Below are 16,681 nucleotides of genomic sequence, written 5' to 3' on the forward strand. Positions count from 1 at the left end.
CCCGAACCCTAACCCTAACACTTCCCCGAAGCCTTCCCCTCACCTGTCCCCTAATCCTAACCCGTAAGCTCACGCTAACCCGCGCCCCCACAAGTACACTCCCCCTAAAGCGTTGTCGTACCCTCACATGGACCCTAAACCGTCCCCGTCCCCTAACCCTAACGCTAGCCCGAACCCTAACCCTAAGCCTTCCCTGAAGCCTTCCCCTCACCCGTCCCCTAATCCTAACCTGTACGTTGACACTAACCCACGCGCTCACACGTACGTTCCCCCTAAACCGTTGTCGTACCCTCACCTGGACCCTAAACCGTCCCCGTCCTATAACCCTAACCCTAGCCCGAACCCTAACCCTAAACCTTCCCCAAAGCCTTCCTCTCACCCGTCCCCTAATCCTAACCCGTATGCTCACACAAATCTGCGCCCTCACACGTACGCTCCCCCTAAACCATTGTCGTACCCTCACCTGGACCCTAAACCGTACCCGTCCCCTAAGCCTAACCCTAGCCCGAACCCTAACCCTAACCTTTCCCCGAAGCCTTCCCCTCAACCGTCCCCTAATCCTAACCCGTACGCTCACACTAACCCGCGCCCTCACACGGACCCTCCACCTAAACCGTTGTCGTACCCTCACCTGGACCCTAAACCGTCCCCGTCCCCTAACCCTATCCCTAGCCCGATCCCTAACCCTAACCCTTCCCCGAAGCCTTCCCCTCACCCGTCATCTAATCCTAACCCGTACGCTCACACTAACCCGCGCCCTCACACGTACGCTCCCCCTAAACCGTTGTCGTACCCTCACCTGGACTCTAAACCGTCCCCGTCCCCTAACCCTAACCCTAGCCCGAACCCTATCCCTAACCCTTCCCCGAAGCCTTCCCCTCACCCGTCCCCTAATCCTAACCCGTACGCTCACACTAACCCGCGCCCTCACACGTACCCTCCCCCTAAACCGTTGTCGTACCCTCACCTGGACCCTACACCGTCCCCGTCCCCTAACCCTATCCCTAGCCCGAACCCTAACCCTAACCCTTCCCGGAAGCCTTCCCCTCACCCGTCCCCTAATCCTAACCCGTACGCTCACACTAACCCGCGCACTCAAACGTACGCTCCCCCTAAACCGTGGTCGTACCCTCACCTGGACCCTAAACCGTCCCCGTCCCCTAACCCTAACCCTAGCCCGAACCGTAACCCTAACCCTTCCCCGAAGCCTTCCCCTCACCCGTCCCCTAATCCTAACCTGTACGCTCACACTAACCCGCGCCCTCACACGTACGCTCCCCCTAAACCGTTGTCGTACCCTCACCTGGACCATAAACCGTCCCTGTCCCCTAACACTAACCATTCCCCGAAGCCTTCCCCTCACCCGTCCCCTAATCCTAACCCGTACGCTCACACTAACCCGCGCCCTCACACGTTCGCTCCCCCTAAACCGTTGTTGTTCCCGCACCTGGACCCTAAAACGTCCCCGTCCCCTAACCCTAACCCTAGCCCGAACCCTAACCCTAACACTTCCCCGAAGCCTTCCCCTCACCCGTCCCCTAATCCTAACCCGTACGCTCACACTAACCCACGCCCTCACTCGTACACTCCCCCTAAACCGTTGTCGTACCCTCACCTGGACCCTAAACCGTCCCCGTCCACTAACCCTAACCCTAGCCCGAACCCTAACCCTAACCCTTCCCCGAAGCCTTCCCCTCACCCGTCCCCTAATCCTGACCCGTACGCTCACACTAACCCGCTGGCTCACACGTACGCTCCCCCTAAACCGTTGTCGTACCCTCACCTGGACCCTAAACCGTCCCCTTCCCCTAACCCTAACCCGAGGCCGAACCCTAACCCTAACCCTTCCCCGAAGCCTTCCCCTCACCCGTCCCCTAATCCTAACCCGTACGCTCACACTAACCCGCGCCCTCACAAGTACGCTCCCCCTAAACCGTTGTCGTACCCTCACCTTTACCCTAAACCGTGCCCGTCCCCTAACCCTAACCCTAGCCCAAACCCTAACCCTAACCCTTCCCCGAAGCCTTCCCCTCACCCGTCTCCTAATCCTAACCCATACGCTCACACTAACCCGCGCCCTCACACGTACGCTCCCCCTAAACCGTTGTCGTACCCTCACCTGGACCCTAAACCGTTCCCGTCCCCTAACCCCAACCGTAGCCCAAACCCTAACCCTAACACGTCCCCGAAGCCTTCCTCTCACCCGTCCCCTAATCCTAACCCGTACGCTCACACTAACCCACTCCCTCACTTGTACACTCCCCCTAAACCGTTGTCGTACCCTCACATGGACCCTACACCATCCCCGTCCACTAACCCTAACCCTAGCCCGAACCCTAACCCTAACCCTTCCCCGAAGCCTTCCCCTCACCCGTCCCCTAATCCTGACCCGTACACTCACACTAACCCGCGCGCTCACACGTACGCTCCCCCTAAACCGTTGTCGTACCCTCACCTGGACCCTAAACCGTCCCCGTCCCCTAACCCTAACCTTTCCCAGAAGCCTTCCCCTCACCCGTCCCCTAATCCTCACCCGTACGCTCACACTAAAACGCGCCCTCACACGTACGCTCCCCGTAATCCGTTGTCGTACCCTCACCTGGACCCTAAACCGTCCCCGTCCCCTAACCCTAACCCTAGCCCGAACCCTAACCCGAACCCTTCCCCGAAGCCTTCCCCTCACCCGTCCCCTAATCCTAACCCGTACGCTCACACTAACCCGCGCCCTCACACGTACGATCCCCCTAAACAGTTGTCGTACCCTAACCTTTACCCTAAACCGTGCCTGTCCCCTAACCCTAACCCTAGCCCGAACCCTAACCCTAACCCTTCCCCGAAGCCTTCCCCTCACCCGTCCCCTAATCCTAACCCGTACGCTCACACTAACCCGCGCCCTCACACGTACGCTCCCCCTGAACCGTTGTCGTACCCTCACCTGGACCCTAAACCGTCCCCGTCCTCTAACCCTAACCCTAGGCCGAACCCTAACCCTAACACTTCTCCGAAGCCTTCCCCTCAACCGTCCCCTAATCCTGACCCGTACACTCACACTAACCCGCGCGCTCACACGTACGATCCCCCTTAACCGTTGTCGTACCCTCACCTGGACCCTAAACCGTTCCCTTCCCCTAACCCTAACCCGAGGCCGAACCCTAACCCTAACCCTTCCCCGAAGCCTTCCCCTCACCCGTCCCCTAATCCTAACCCGTACGCTCACACTAACCGGCGCCCTCACACGTACGCTCCGCCTAAAGTGTTGTCGTACCCTCACCTGGACCCTAAACCGTCCCCGTCCCCTAAACCTAACCCTAGCCCGAACCCTAACCCTAACCCTTCCCCGAAGCCTTTCCCTCACCCGTGCCCTAATCCTAATCCGTACGCTCACACTAACCCGCGCCCTCACACGTACGCTCCCTCTAAAGCGTTGTCGTACACTCAGCTGGACCCTAAACCGTCCCCGTCCCCTAACCCTAACCCTTCCCCGAAGCCTTCCCCTCAACCGACCCCTAATCCTAACCCGTACGCTCACACTAACCCGCGCCCTCACACGTACGCTCCCCCGAAACCGTTGTCGTACACTCACCTGGACCCTAAACCGTCCCCGTCCCCTAACCCTATCCCTAGCCCGAACCCTAACCCTAACCCTTCCCGGAAGCCTTCCCCTCACCCGTCCCCTAATCCTAACCCGTACGCTCACACTAACCCGCGCCCTCAAACGTACGCTCCCACTAAACCGTTGTCGTACCCTCACCTGGACCCTAAACCGTCCCCGTCCCCTAACCCTAACCCTAGCCGAACACTAACCCTAATCCTTCCCCTCACCCGTGCCGTAATCCTAACTCGTACGCTCACACTAACCCGCGCCCTCACACGAACGCTCCCCCTAAACCGTTGTCGTACCCTCACCTGGACCCTAAACTGTCCCCGTCCCCTAACCCTAACCCCAGCCCGAAACCTAAACCTAACACTTCCCCGAAGCCTTCCCCTCACCCGTCCCCTAATCCTAACCCGTACGCTCACACTAACCCGTGCCCTCACACGTACGCTCCCCCTAAACCGTTGTCGTACCCTAACCTGGACCCTAAACCGTCCCCGTCCCCTAAACCTAACCCTAGCCCGAACCCTAACACTAACCCTTCCCTGAAGTCTTCCCCTCACCCATCCCCTAATCCTAACCCGTACGCTCACACTAACCCGCGCCCTCACACGTACGCTCCGCGTAAACCGTTGTCGTACCCTCACCTGGACCCTAAACCATCCCCGTCCCCTAACACTAACCCTTCCCCGAAGCCTTCCCCTCACCCGTCCCCTAATCCAACCCGTACGCTCACACTAACCCGCGCCCTCACAAGTACACTCCCCCTAAACCGTTGTCGTATCCTCATCTGGACACTAAACCGTTCCCGTCCCCTAACCCTAACCCTTCCCCGAAGCCTTCCCCTCACCCGTCCCCTAATCCTAACCCATACGCTCACACTAACCCGCGCCCTCACACGTTCGCTCCCCCGAAACCGTTGTTGTTCCCGCACCTGGACCCTAAACCGTCCCCGTCCCCTAACGCTAACCCTAGCCCGAACCCTAACCCTAACACTTCCCCGAAGCCTTCCCCTCACCCGTCCCCTAATCCTAACCCGTACGCTCACACTAACCCACGCCCTCACACGTACGCTCCCCCTAAACCGTTGTCGTACCATCACCTGGACCCTAAACCGTCCCCGTCCCCTAACCCTAACCCTAGCCCGAACCCTAACCCTAATCCTTCCCCTCACCCGTCCCGTAATCCTAACCCGTACGCTCACACTAACCTGCGCCCTCACACGTACGCCCCCCATAAAACGTTGTCGTACCCTCACCTGTACCCTAAACCGTGCCCGTCCCCTAACCCTAACCCTAGCACGAACCCTAACCCTAAACCTTCCCCGAAGCCGTCCCCTCACCCGTCCCCTAATCCTAACCCGTACGCTCACACTAACCCACGGCCTCACACGTACGCTCCCCCTAAACCGTTGTCGTACCCTCACCTTTACCCTAAACCGTGCCCGTCCCCTAACCCTAACCCTAGCCGAAACCCTAACCCTAACCCTTCCCCGAAGCCTTCCCCTCACCCGTCCCCTAATCCTAACCCGTACACTCACACTAACCCGCGCCCTCACACGTACGCTCCCCCTAAACCGTTGTCGTACCCTCACCTGGACCCTAAACCGTCCCCTTCCCCTAAACCTAACCCTAACCCTAGCCAAAACCTTAACCGTAAACCTTCCCCGAAGCCTTCCCCTCACCCGTCCCCTAATCCTAACCCGTACGCTCACACTAACCCGCGCCCTCACACGTACGCTCACCCTAAACCGTTGTCGTACCCTCACCTGGACCCTAAACCGTCCCCGTCCCCTAACCCTAACCCTAGCCCGAAAACTAACCCTAACACTTCCCCGAAGCCTTCCCCTCACCCGTCCCTTATTCCTAACCCATACGCTCACACTACCCCACGCCCTCACACGTACGCCCCCCCTAAACCCTTGTCGTACCCTCACCTGGACCCTAAACTGTCCCCTTCCCCTAACCCTAACCCGAGGCCGAACCCTAACCCTAACCCTTCCCCGAAGCCTTCCCCTCACCCGTCCCCTAATCCTAACCCGTACGCTCACACTAACCCACGCCCTCACACGTACGCTCCCCCTAAACCGTTGTCGTACCTCACTTGGACCCTAAACCGTCCCCGTCCCCTAAACCTAACCCTAGCCCGAACCCTAACCCTAACCCTTCCCCGAAGCCTTTCCCTCACTCGTCCCCTAATCCTAACCCGTACGGTCACACTAACCCACGCCCTCACACGTACGCTCCCCCTAAAGCGTTGTCGTTCACTCACCTGGACCCTAAACAGTCCCCGTTCCCTAACCCTAACCCTAGCCCGAACCCTAACCCTAAACCTTCCCCGAAGCCTTCCCCTCACCCGTCCCCTAATCCTAACCTGTACGCTCACACTAACCCGCGACCTCACACGTACGCTCCCCCTAAACCGTTGTCGTACCCTCACCTGGACCCTAAACCGTCCCCGTCCCCTAACACTAACCCTTCCCCGAAGTTTCCCCCTCACCCGTCCCCTAATCCTAACCTGTACGCTCACACTAACCCGCGCCCTCACACGTACACTACCCCTAAAGCGTTGTCGTACCCTCACCTGGACCTTAAACCGTCCCCGTTCCCTACCCCTAACGCTAGCCCAAACCCTAACCCTAACACTTCCCTGAAGCCTTCCCCTCAACCGTCCCCTAATCCTAACCCGTACGCTCACACTAACCCACGCGCTCACACGTACGCTCCCCCTAAAGCGTTGTCGTACCCTCACCTGGACCCTAAACCGTCTCCGACCCCTAACCCTAACCCTAGCCCGAACCCTAACCCTAACCCTAGCAGAAGCCTTCCCCTCACCCGTCCCCTAATCCTACACCATACGCTCACACTAACCCACGCCCTCAAACGTACGCTCCCCCTAAACCGTTGTCGTACCCTCACCTGGACCCTAAACCGTCCCCGTCCCCTAACCCTAACTCTAGCCCGAACCCTAACCCTAACCCTTCCCCGAAGCCTTCCCCTCACCCGTCCCCTAATCCTAACCCGTACGCTCACACTAACCCGCGCCCTCACACGTACACTCCCCCTAAACCGTTGTCGTATCCTCACCTGGACCCTAAACCGTCCCCGTCCCCTATCGCTAACCCTAGCCCGAACCCTAACCCTAACACTTCCCCGAAGCCTTCCCCTCACCCGTCCCCTAATCCTAACCCGTACGCTCACACTAACCCACGCCCTCACACGTACGCTCCCCCTAAACCGTTGTCGTACCATCACCTGGACCCTAAACCGTCCCCGTCCCCTAACCCTAACCCTAGCCCGAACCCTAACCCTAACCCTTCCCCGAAGCCTTCCCCTCACCCGTCCTCTAATCCTGACCCGTACGCTCACACTAACCCGCGCGCTCACAGGTACGCTCGCCCTAAACCGTTGTCGTACCCTCACCTGGACCCTAAACCGTCCCCTTCCCCTAAACCTAACCCTAACCCTAGCCAAAACCTTAACCCTAACCCTTCCCTGAAGCCTTCCCCTCACCCGTCCCATAATCCTAACCCGTACGCTCACACTAACCCGCGCCCTCACACGTACGCTCCCCCTAAACCTTTGTCGTACCCTCACCTGGACCCTAAACCGTCCCCGTCCCCTAACCCTAACCCTAGCCCGAACCCTAACCCTAACCCTTCCCTGAAGCCTTCCCCTAACCCGTCCCCTAATCCTAACTCGTACGCTCACACTAACCCGCGCCCTCACACGTACGCTCCCCCTAAATCGTGGTCGTACCCTCACCTGGACCCTAAACCGTCCCCGTCCCCTAGCCGTAACCCTCGCCCGAACCCTAACCCTAACCCTTTCCCGAAACCTTCCCCTCACCCGTCCCCTAATCCTAACCCGTACGCTCACACTAACCCACGCCCTCACACGTACGCCCCCCCTAAACCGTTGTCGTACCCTCACCTGGACGCTTAACCGTCCCATTCCCCTAACATTAACCCGAGGCAGAACCCTAACCCTAACACTTCCCCGAAGCCTTCCCCTCACCCGTCCCCTAATCCTAACCCGTACGCTCACACTTACCAATGCCCTCACACGTACGCTCCCCCTAAACCGTTGTCGTACACTCACCTGGACCCTAAACCGTCCCCGTCCCCTAACCCTAACCCTAGCCCGAACCCTAACCCTAACCCTTCCCCGAAGCCTTTCCCTCACCCGTGCCCTAATCCTAATCCGTACGCTCACACTAACCCGCGCCCTCACACGTACGCTCCCCCTAAAGCGTTATCGTACACTCACCTGGACCCTAAACCGTCCCCGTTCCCTAACCCTAACCCTAGCCCGAACCCTAACCCTAACCCTTCCCCGAAGCCTTCCCCTCACCCGTCCCCTAATCCTAACCCGTACGCTCACACTAACCCACGCCCTCACACGTACGCTCCCCCTAAACCGTTGTCGTACCCTCACCTGGACCCTAAACCGTCCCCGTCCCCTAACCCTAACCCTAGCCCGAACCCTAACCCTAACCCTTCCCCGAAGCCTTCCCCTCACCCGTCCCCTAATCCTAACCCGTATGCTCACACTAACACGCGCCCTCACATGTACGCTCCCCCTAAACCGTTGTCGTACCCTCACCTGGAACCTAAACCGTCCCCGTCCCCTAACCCTAACACTTCCCCGAAGCCTTCCCCTCAACCGACCCCTAATCCTAACCCGTACGCTCACACTAACCTGCGCCCTCACACGTACGCTCCCCCTAAACCGTTGTCGTACACTCACCTGGACCCTAAAGCGTCCCCGTCCCCTAACCCTATCCCTAGCCCGAACCCTAACCCTAACCCTTCCCGGAAGCCTTCCCCTCACCCGTCCCCTAATCCTAACCCGTACGCTCACACTAACCCGCGCCCTCAAACGTACGGTCCCCCTAAACCGTTGTCGTACCCTCACCTGGACCCTAAACCGTCCCCGTCCCCTAACCGTAACCCTAGCCGAACCCTAACCCTAATCCTTCCCCTCACCCGTGCCGTAATCCTAACTCGTACGCTCACACTAACCCGCGCCCTCACACGTACGCTCCCCCTAAACCGTTGTCGTACCCTCACCTGGACCCTAAACTGTCCCCGTCCCCTAACCCTAACCCCAGCCCGAAACCTAAACCTAATACTTCCCCGAAGCCTTCCCCTCACCCGTCCCCTAATCCTAACCCGTACGCTCACACTAACCCGTGCCCTCACACGTACGCTCCCCCTAAACCGTTGTCGTACCCTAACCTGGACCCTAAACCGTCCCCGTCCCCTAAACCTAACCCTAGCCCGAACCCTAACACTAACCCTTCCCCGAAGCCTTCCCCTCACCCATCCCCTAATCCTAACCCGTACGCTCACACTAACCCGCGCCCTCACACGTACGCTCCGCGTAAACCGTTGTACCCTCACCTGGACCCTAAACCATCCCCGTCCCCTAACACTAAACCTTCCCCGAAGCCTTCCCCTCACCCGTCCCCTAATCCAACCCGTACGCTCACACTAACCCGCGCCCTCACACGTACGCTCCCCCTAAACCGTGGTCGTACCCTCACCTGGGCCCTAAACCGTCCACGTCCCATAACCCTAACCCTAGCCCGAACCCTAACCCTAAAACTTCCCCGAAACCTTCCCTTCACCCGTCCCCTAATCCTAACCCGTACGCTCACACTACCCCGCGCCCTCACACGTACGATCCCCCTAAACCGTTGTCGTACCCTGACCTGGACCCTAAACCGTCCCTGTCCCCTAACCCTAACCCTCGCCCGAACCCTAACCCTAACCCTTCCCCGAAGCCTTCCCCTCACCCGTCCCCTAATCCTACACCGTACGCTCACACTAACCCGCGCCCTCACACGTACGCTCCCCGTAATCCGTTGTCGTACCCTCACCTGGACCCTAAACCGTCCCCGTCCCCTAGCCCTAGCCCTAGCCCGAACCCTAACCCTAACCCTTCCCCGAAGCCTTCCCCTCACCCTTGCCCTAATCCTAACCCGTACGCTCACACTAACCCGCGCCCTCACACGTACGCTCCCCATAAACCGTTGTCGTACCCTCACCTGGACCCTAAACCGTCCCCGTCCCCTAACCCTAACCCTAGCCCGAACCCTAACCCTAACCCTTCCCCGAAGCCTTCCCTTCACCCGTCCCGTAATCCTAACCCGTACGCTCACACTAACCCACGCCCTCACACGTACGCTCCCCCTCACCTGTTGTCGTACCCTCACCTGGACCCTAAACCGTCCCCGTCCCCTAACCCTAACCCTAGCCCAAACCCTAACCCTAACCCTTCCCAGAAGCCTTCCCCTCACCCGTCCCCTAATCCTAACCCGTACGCTGACACTAACCCGCGCTCTCACACGTATGCTCCCCCTAAACCGTTGTCGTACCCTCACCTGGACCCTAAACCATCCCCGTCCCCTAACCCTAACCCTAGGCCGAAACCTAACCCTAACCCTTCCCCGAAGCCTTCTCCTCACCCGTCCCCTAATCCTAACCCGTACACTCACACTAATCCGCGCCCTCACACGTAAGCTCCCCCTAAAGCGTTGTCGTACCTTCACCTGGACCCTAAACCGTTCCCGTCCCCGTCCCCTAACCCTAGCCCGAACCCTAACCCTAACAGTTCCCCGAAGCCTTCCCCTCACCCGTCCCCTAATCCTAACCCGTACGCTCACACTAACCCACGCCCTCACACGTACGCTCCCCCTAAACCGTTGACGTACCCTCACCTGGACCCTAAACCGTCCCCGTCCCCTAACCCTAACCCTAGCCCGAACCCTAACCCTAACCCTTCCCCGAAGCCTTCCCCTCACCCGTCCCCTAATCCTAACCCGTATGCTCACACTAACACGCGCCCTCACATGTACGCTCCCCCTAAACCGTTGTCGTACCCTCACCTGGAACCTAAACCGTCCCCGTCCCCTAACCCTAAGCCTTCCCCGAAGCCTTCCCCTCAACCGACCCCTAATCCTAACCCGTACGCTCACACTAACTCGCGCCCTCACACGTACGCTCCCCCTAAACCGTTGTCGTACACTCACCTGGACCCTAAACCGTCCCCGTCCCCTAACCCTATCCCTAGCCCGAACCCTAACCCTAACCCTTCCCGGAAGCCTTCCCCTCACCCGTCCCCTAATCCTAACCCGTACGCTCACACTAACCCGCGCCCTCAAACGTACGGTCCCCCTAAACCGTTGTCGTACCCTCACCTGGACCCTAAACCGTCCCCGTCCCCTAACCGTAACCCTAGCCGAACCCTAACCCTAATCCTTCCCCTCACCCGTGCCGTAATCCTAACTCGTACGCTCACACTAACCCGCGCCCTCACACGTACGCTCCCCCTAAACCGTTGTCGTACCCTCACCTGGACCCTAAACTGTCTCCGTCCCCTAACCCTAACCCCAGCCCGAAACCTAAACCTAACACTTCCCCGAAGCCTTCCCCTCACCCGTCCCCTAATCCTAACCCGTACGCTCACACTAACCCGTGCCCTCACACGTACGCTCCCCCTAAACCGTTGTCGTACCCTAACCTGGACCCTAAACCGTCCCCGTCCCCTAAACCTAACCCTAGCCCGAACCCTAACACTAACCCTTCCCCGAAGCCTTCCCCTCACCCATCCCCTAATCCTAACCCGTACGCTCACACTAACCCGCGCCCTCACACGTACGCTCCGCGTAAACCGTTGTCGTACCCTCACCTGGACCCTAAACCATCCCCGTCCCCTAACACTAAACCTTCCCCGAAGCGTTCCCCTCACCCGTCCCCTAATCCAACCCGTACGCTCACACTAACCCGCGCCCTCACACGTACGCTCCCCCTAAACCGTGGTCGTACCCTCACCTGGGCCCTAAACCGTCCACGTCCCATAACCCTAACCCTAGCCCGAACCCTAATCCTAAACCTTCCCCGAAACCTTCCCCTCACCCGTCCCCTAATCCTAACCCGTACGCTCACACTAACCCGCGCCCTCACACGTACGATCCCCCTAAACCGTTGTCGTACCCTGACCTGGACCCTAAACCGTCCCTGTCCCCTAACCCTAACCCTCGCCCGAACCCTAACCCTAACCCTTCCCCGAAGCCTTCCCCTCACCCGTCCCCTAATCCTAAACCGTACGCTCACACTAACCCGCGCCCTCACACGTACGCTCCCCGTAATCCGTTGTCGTACCCTCACCTGGACCCTAAACCGTCCCCGTCCCCTAACCCTAACCCTAGCCCGAACCCTAACCCTAACCCTTCCCCGAAGCCTTCCCCTTACCCTTGCCCTAATCCTAACCCGTACGCTCACACTAACCCGCGCCCTCACACGTACGCTCCCCATAAACCGTTGTCGTACCCTCACCTGGACCCTAAACCGTCCCCGTCCCCTAACCCTAACCCTAGCCCGAACCCTAACCCTAACCCTTCCCCGAAGCCTTCCCTTCACCCGTCCCGTAATCCTAACCCGTACGCTCACACTAACCCACGCCCTCACACGTACGCTCCCCCTCACCTGTTGTCGTACCCTCACCTGGACCCTAAACCGTCCCCGTCCCCTAACCCTAACCCTAGCCCGAACCCTAACCCTAACCCTTCCCCGAAGCCTTCCCCTCACCCGTCCCCTAATCCTAACCCGTACGCTGACACTAACCCGCGCTCTCACACGTATGCTCCCCCTAAACCGTTGTCGTACCCTCACCTGGACCCTAAACCGTCCCCGTCCCCTAACCCTAACCCTAGGCCGAAACCTAACCCTAACCCTTCCCCGAAGCCTTCCCCTCACCCGTCCCCTAATCCTAACCCGTACACTCACACTAATCCGCGCCCTCACACGTACGCTCCCCTTAAAGCGTTGTCGTACCCTCACCTGGACCCTAAACCGTCCCCGTCCCCGTCCCCTAACCCTAGCCCGAACCCTAACCCTAACAGTTCCACGAAGCCTTCCCCTCACCCGTCCCCTAATCCTAACCCGTACGCTCGCACTAACCCACGCCCTCACACGTACGCTCCACCTAAACCGTTGTCGTACCCTCACCTGGACCCTAAACCGTCCCCGTCCCCTAACCCTAACCCTAGCCCGAACCCTAACCCTAACCCTTCCCCGAAGCCTTCCCCTCACCCGTCCCCTAATCCTAACCCGTATGCTCACACTAACACGCGCCCTCACATGTACGCTCCCCCTAAACCGTTGTCGTACCCTCACCTGGAACCTAAACCGTCCCCGTCCCCTAACCCTCACCCTTCCCCGAAGCCTTCCCCTCAACCGACCCCTAATCCTAACCCGTACGCTCACACTAACCCGCGCCCTCACACGTACGCTCCCCCTAAACCGTTGTCGTACACTCACCTGGACCCTAAACCGTCCCCGTCCCCTAACCCTATCCCTAGCCCGAACCCTAACCCTAACCCTTCCCGGAAGCCTTCCCCTCACCCGTCCCCTAATCCTAACCCGTACGCTCACACTAACCCGCGCCCTCACACGTACGCTCCGCGTAAACCGTTGTCGTACCCTCACCTGGACCCTAAACCATCCCCGTCCCCTAACACTAAACCTTCCCCGAAGCCTTCCCCTCACCCGTCCCCTAATCCAACCCGTACGCTCACACTAACCCGCGCCCTCACACGTACGCTCCCCCTAAACCGTGGTCGTACCCTCACCTGGACCCTAAACCGTCCACGTCCCATAACCCTAACCCTAGCCCGAACCCTAAGCCTAAACCTTCCCCGAAACCTTCCCCTCACCCGTCCCCTAATCCTAACCCGTACGCTCACACTAACCCGCGCCCTCACACGTACGATCCCCCTAAACCGTTGTCGTACCCTGACCTGGACCCTAAACCGTCCCTGTCCCCTAACCCTAACCCTCGCCCGAACCCTAACCCTAACCCTTCCCCGAAGCCTTCCCCTCACCCGTCCCCTAATCCTAAACCGTACGCTCACACTAACCCGCGCCCTCACACGTACGCTCCCCGTGATCCGTTGTCGTACCCTCACCTGGACCCTAAACCGTCCCCGTCCCCTAACCCTAACCCTAGCCCGAACCCTAACCCTAACCCTTCCCCGAAGCCTTCCCCTCACCCGTCCCGTAATCCTAACCCGTACGCTCACACTAACCCACGCCCTCACACGTACGCTCCCCCTCACCTGTTGTCGTACCCTCACCTGGACCCTAAACCGTCCCCGTCCCCTAACCCTAACCCTAGCCCGAACCCTAACCCTAACCCTTCCCCGAAGCCTTCCCCTCACCCGTCCCCTAATCCTGACCCGAACGCTGACACTAACCCGCGCTCTCACACTTATGCTCCCCCTAAACCGTTGTCGTACCCTCACCTGGACCCTAAACCGTCCCCGTCCCCTAACCCTAACCCTAGGCCGAAACCTAACCCTAACCCTTCCCCGAAGCTTTCCCCTCACCCGTCCCCTAATCCTAACCCGTACACTCACACTAATCCGCGCCCTCACACGTACGCTCCCCCTAAAGCGTTGTCGTACCCTCACCTGGACCCTAAACCGTCCCCGTCCCCGTCCCCTAACCCTAGCCCGAACCCTAACCCTAACAGTTCCCCGAAGCCTTCCCCTCACCCGTGCCCTAATCCTAACCCGTACGCTCACACTAACCCACGCCCTCACATGTACGCTCCCCATAAACTGTTGTCGTACCCTCACCTGGACCCTAAACCATCCCCGTCCCCTAACCCTAACCCTAGCCCGAACCCTAACCCTAACCCTTCCCCGAAGTCTTCCCCTCAACCGTCCCCTAATCCTAACCCAACGCTCACACTAACCCACGCCCTCACACGTACGCTCCCCCTAAAGCGTTGTCGTACCCTCACCTGGACCCTAAACCTTCCACGTCCCCTAACCCTAACCCTAGCCCGAACCCTAACCCTAACACTTCCCCGAAGCCTTCCCCTCACCCATCCCCTAATCCTAACCCGTACGCTCACACTAACCCGCGCCATCACACGTACGCTCCCCCTAAACCGTTGTCATACCCTCACCTGGACCCTAAACTGTCCCCGTCCCCTAACCCTAACCCTAGCCCGAACCCTAACCCTAACCCTTCCCCGAAGCCTTCCCCTCACCCGTCCCCTAATCCTAACACGTACGCTCACACTAACCCATTCCCTCCCACGAACGCTCCCCCTAAAGCGTTGTCGTACCCTCACCTGGACCCTAAACCGTCCCTGTCCCGTAACCCTAACCCTAGCCCGAACCCTAACCCTAACCCTTTCCCGAAAACTTCCCCTCACCCGTCCCCTAATCCTAACCCGTACGCTCACACTAACCCACGCCCTCACACGTACGCCCCCCCTAAACCGTTGTCGTACCCTCACCTGGACGCTTAACCGTCCCATTCCCCTAACATTAACCCGAGGCCGAACCCTAACCCTAACACTTCCCCGAAGCCTTCCCCTCACCCGTCCCCTAATCCTAACCCGTACGCTCACACTTACCCATGCCCTCACACGTACGCTCCCCCTAAACCGTTGTCGTACACTCACCTGGACCCTAAACCGTCCCCGTCCCCTAACCCTAACCCTAGCCCGAACCCTAACCCTAACCCTTCCCCGAAGCCTTTCCCTCACCCGTGCCCTAATCCTAATCCGTACGCTCACACTAACCCGCGCCCTCACACGTACGCTCCCCCTAAACCGTTGTCGTACCCTCACCTGGACCTTAAACCGTCCCCGTTCCCTACCCCTAACGCTAGCCCAAACCCTAACCCTAACACTTCCCTGAAGCCTTCCCCTCAACCGTCCCCTAATCCTAACCCGTACGCTCACACTAACCCACGCGCTCACACGTACGCTCCCCCTAAAGCGTTGTCGTACCCTCACCTGGACCCTAAACCGTCTCCGACCCCTAACCCTAACCCTAGCCCGAACCCTAACCCTAACCCTAGCAGAAGCCTTCCCCTCACCCGTCCCCTAATCCTAAACCATACGCTCACACTAACCCACGCCCTCAAACGTACGCTCCCCCTAAACCGTTGTCGTACCCTCACCTGGACCCTAAACCGTCCCCGTCCCCTAACCCTAACTCTAGCCCGAACCCTAACCCTAACCCTTCCCCGAAGCCTTCCCCTCACCCGTCCCCTAATCCTAACCCGTACGCTCACACTAACCCGCGCCCTCACACGTACACTCCCCCTAAACCGTTGTCGTATCCTCACCTGGACCCTAAACCGTCCCCGTCCCCTAACCCTAACCCTTCCCCGAAGCCTTCCCCTCACCCGTCCCCTAATCCTAACCCATACGCTCACACTAACCCGCGCCCTCACACGTTCGCTCCCCCGAAACCGTTGTTGTTCCCGCACCTGGACCCTAAACCGTCCCCGTCCCCTATCGCTAACCCTAGCCCGAACCCTAACCCTAACACTTCCCCGAAGCCTTCCCCTCACCCGTCCCCTAATCCTAACCCGTACGCTCACACTAACCCACGCCCTCACACGTACGCTCCCCCTAAACCGTTGTCGTACCATCACCTGGACCCTAAACCGTCCCCGTCCCCTAACCCTAACCCTAGCCCGAACCCTAACCTTAACCCTTCCCCGAAGCCTTCCCCTCACCCGTCCTCTAATCCTGACCCGTACGCTCACACTAACCCGCGCGCTCACAGGTACGCTCGCCCTAAACCGTTGTCGTACCCTCACCTGGACCCTAAACCGTCCCCTTCCCCTAAACCTAACCCTAACCCTAGCCAAAACCTTAACCGTAACCCTTCCCTGAAGCCTTCCCCTCACCCGTCCCCTAATCCTAACCCGTACGCTCACACTAACCCGCGCCCTCACACGTACGCTCCCCCTAAACCTTTGTCGTACCCTCACCTGGACCCTAAACCGTCCCCGTCCCCTAACCCTAACCCTAGCCCGAACCCTAACCCTAACCCTTCCCTGAAGCCTTCCCCTAACCCGTCCCCTAATCCTAACTCGTACGCTCACACTAACCCGCGCCCTCACACGTACGCTCCCCATAAATCGTGGTCGTACCCTCACCTGGACCCTAAACCGTCCCCGTCCCCTAGCCGTAACCCTCGCCCGAACCCTAACCCTAACCCTTTCCCGAAACCTTCCCCTCACCCGTCCCCTAATCCTAACCCGTACGC

This window comes from Leucopleurus acutus, assembly GCF_964270905.1.
Source record: "Leucopleurus acutus genome assembly, chromosome: 5".
NCBI lineage: Eukaryota > Metazoa > Chordata > Mammalia > Artiodactyla > Delphinidae > Leucopleurus > Leucopleurus acutus.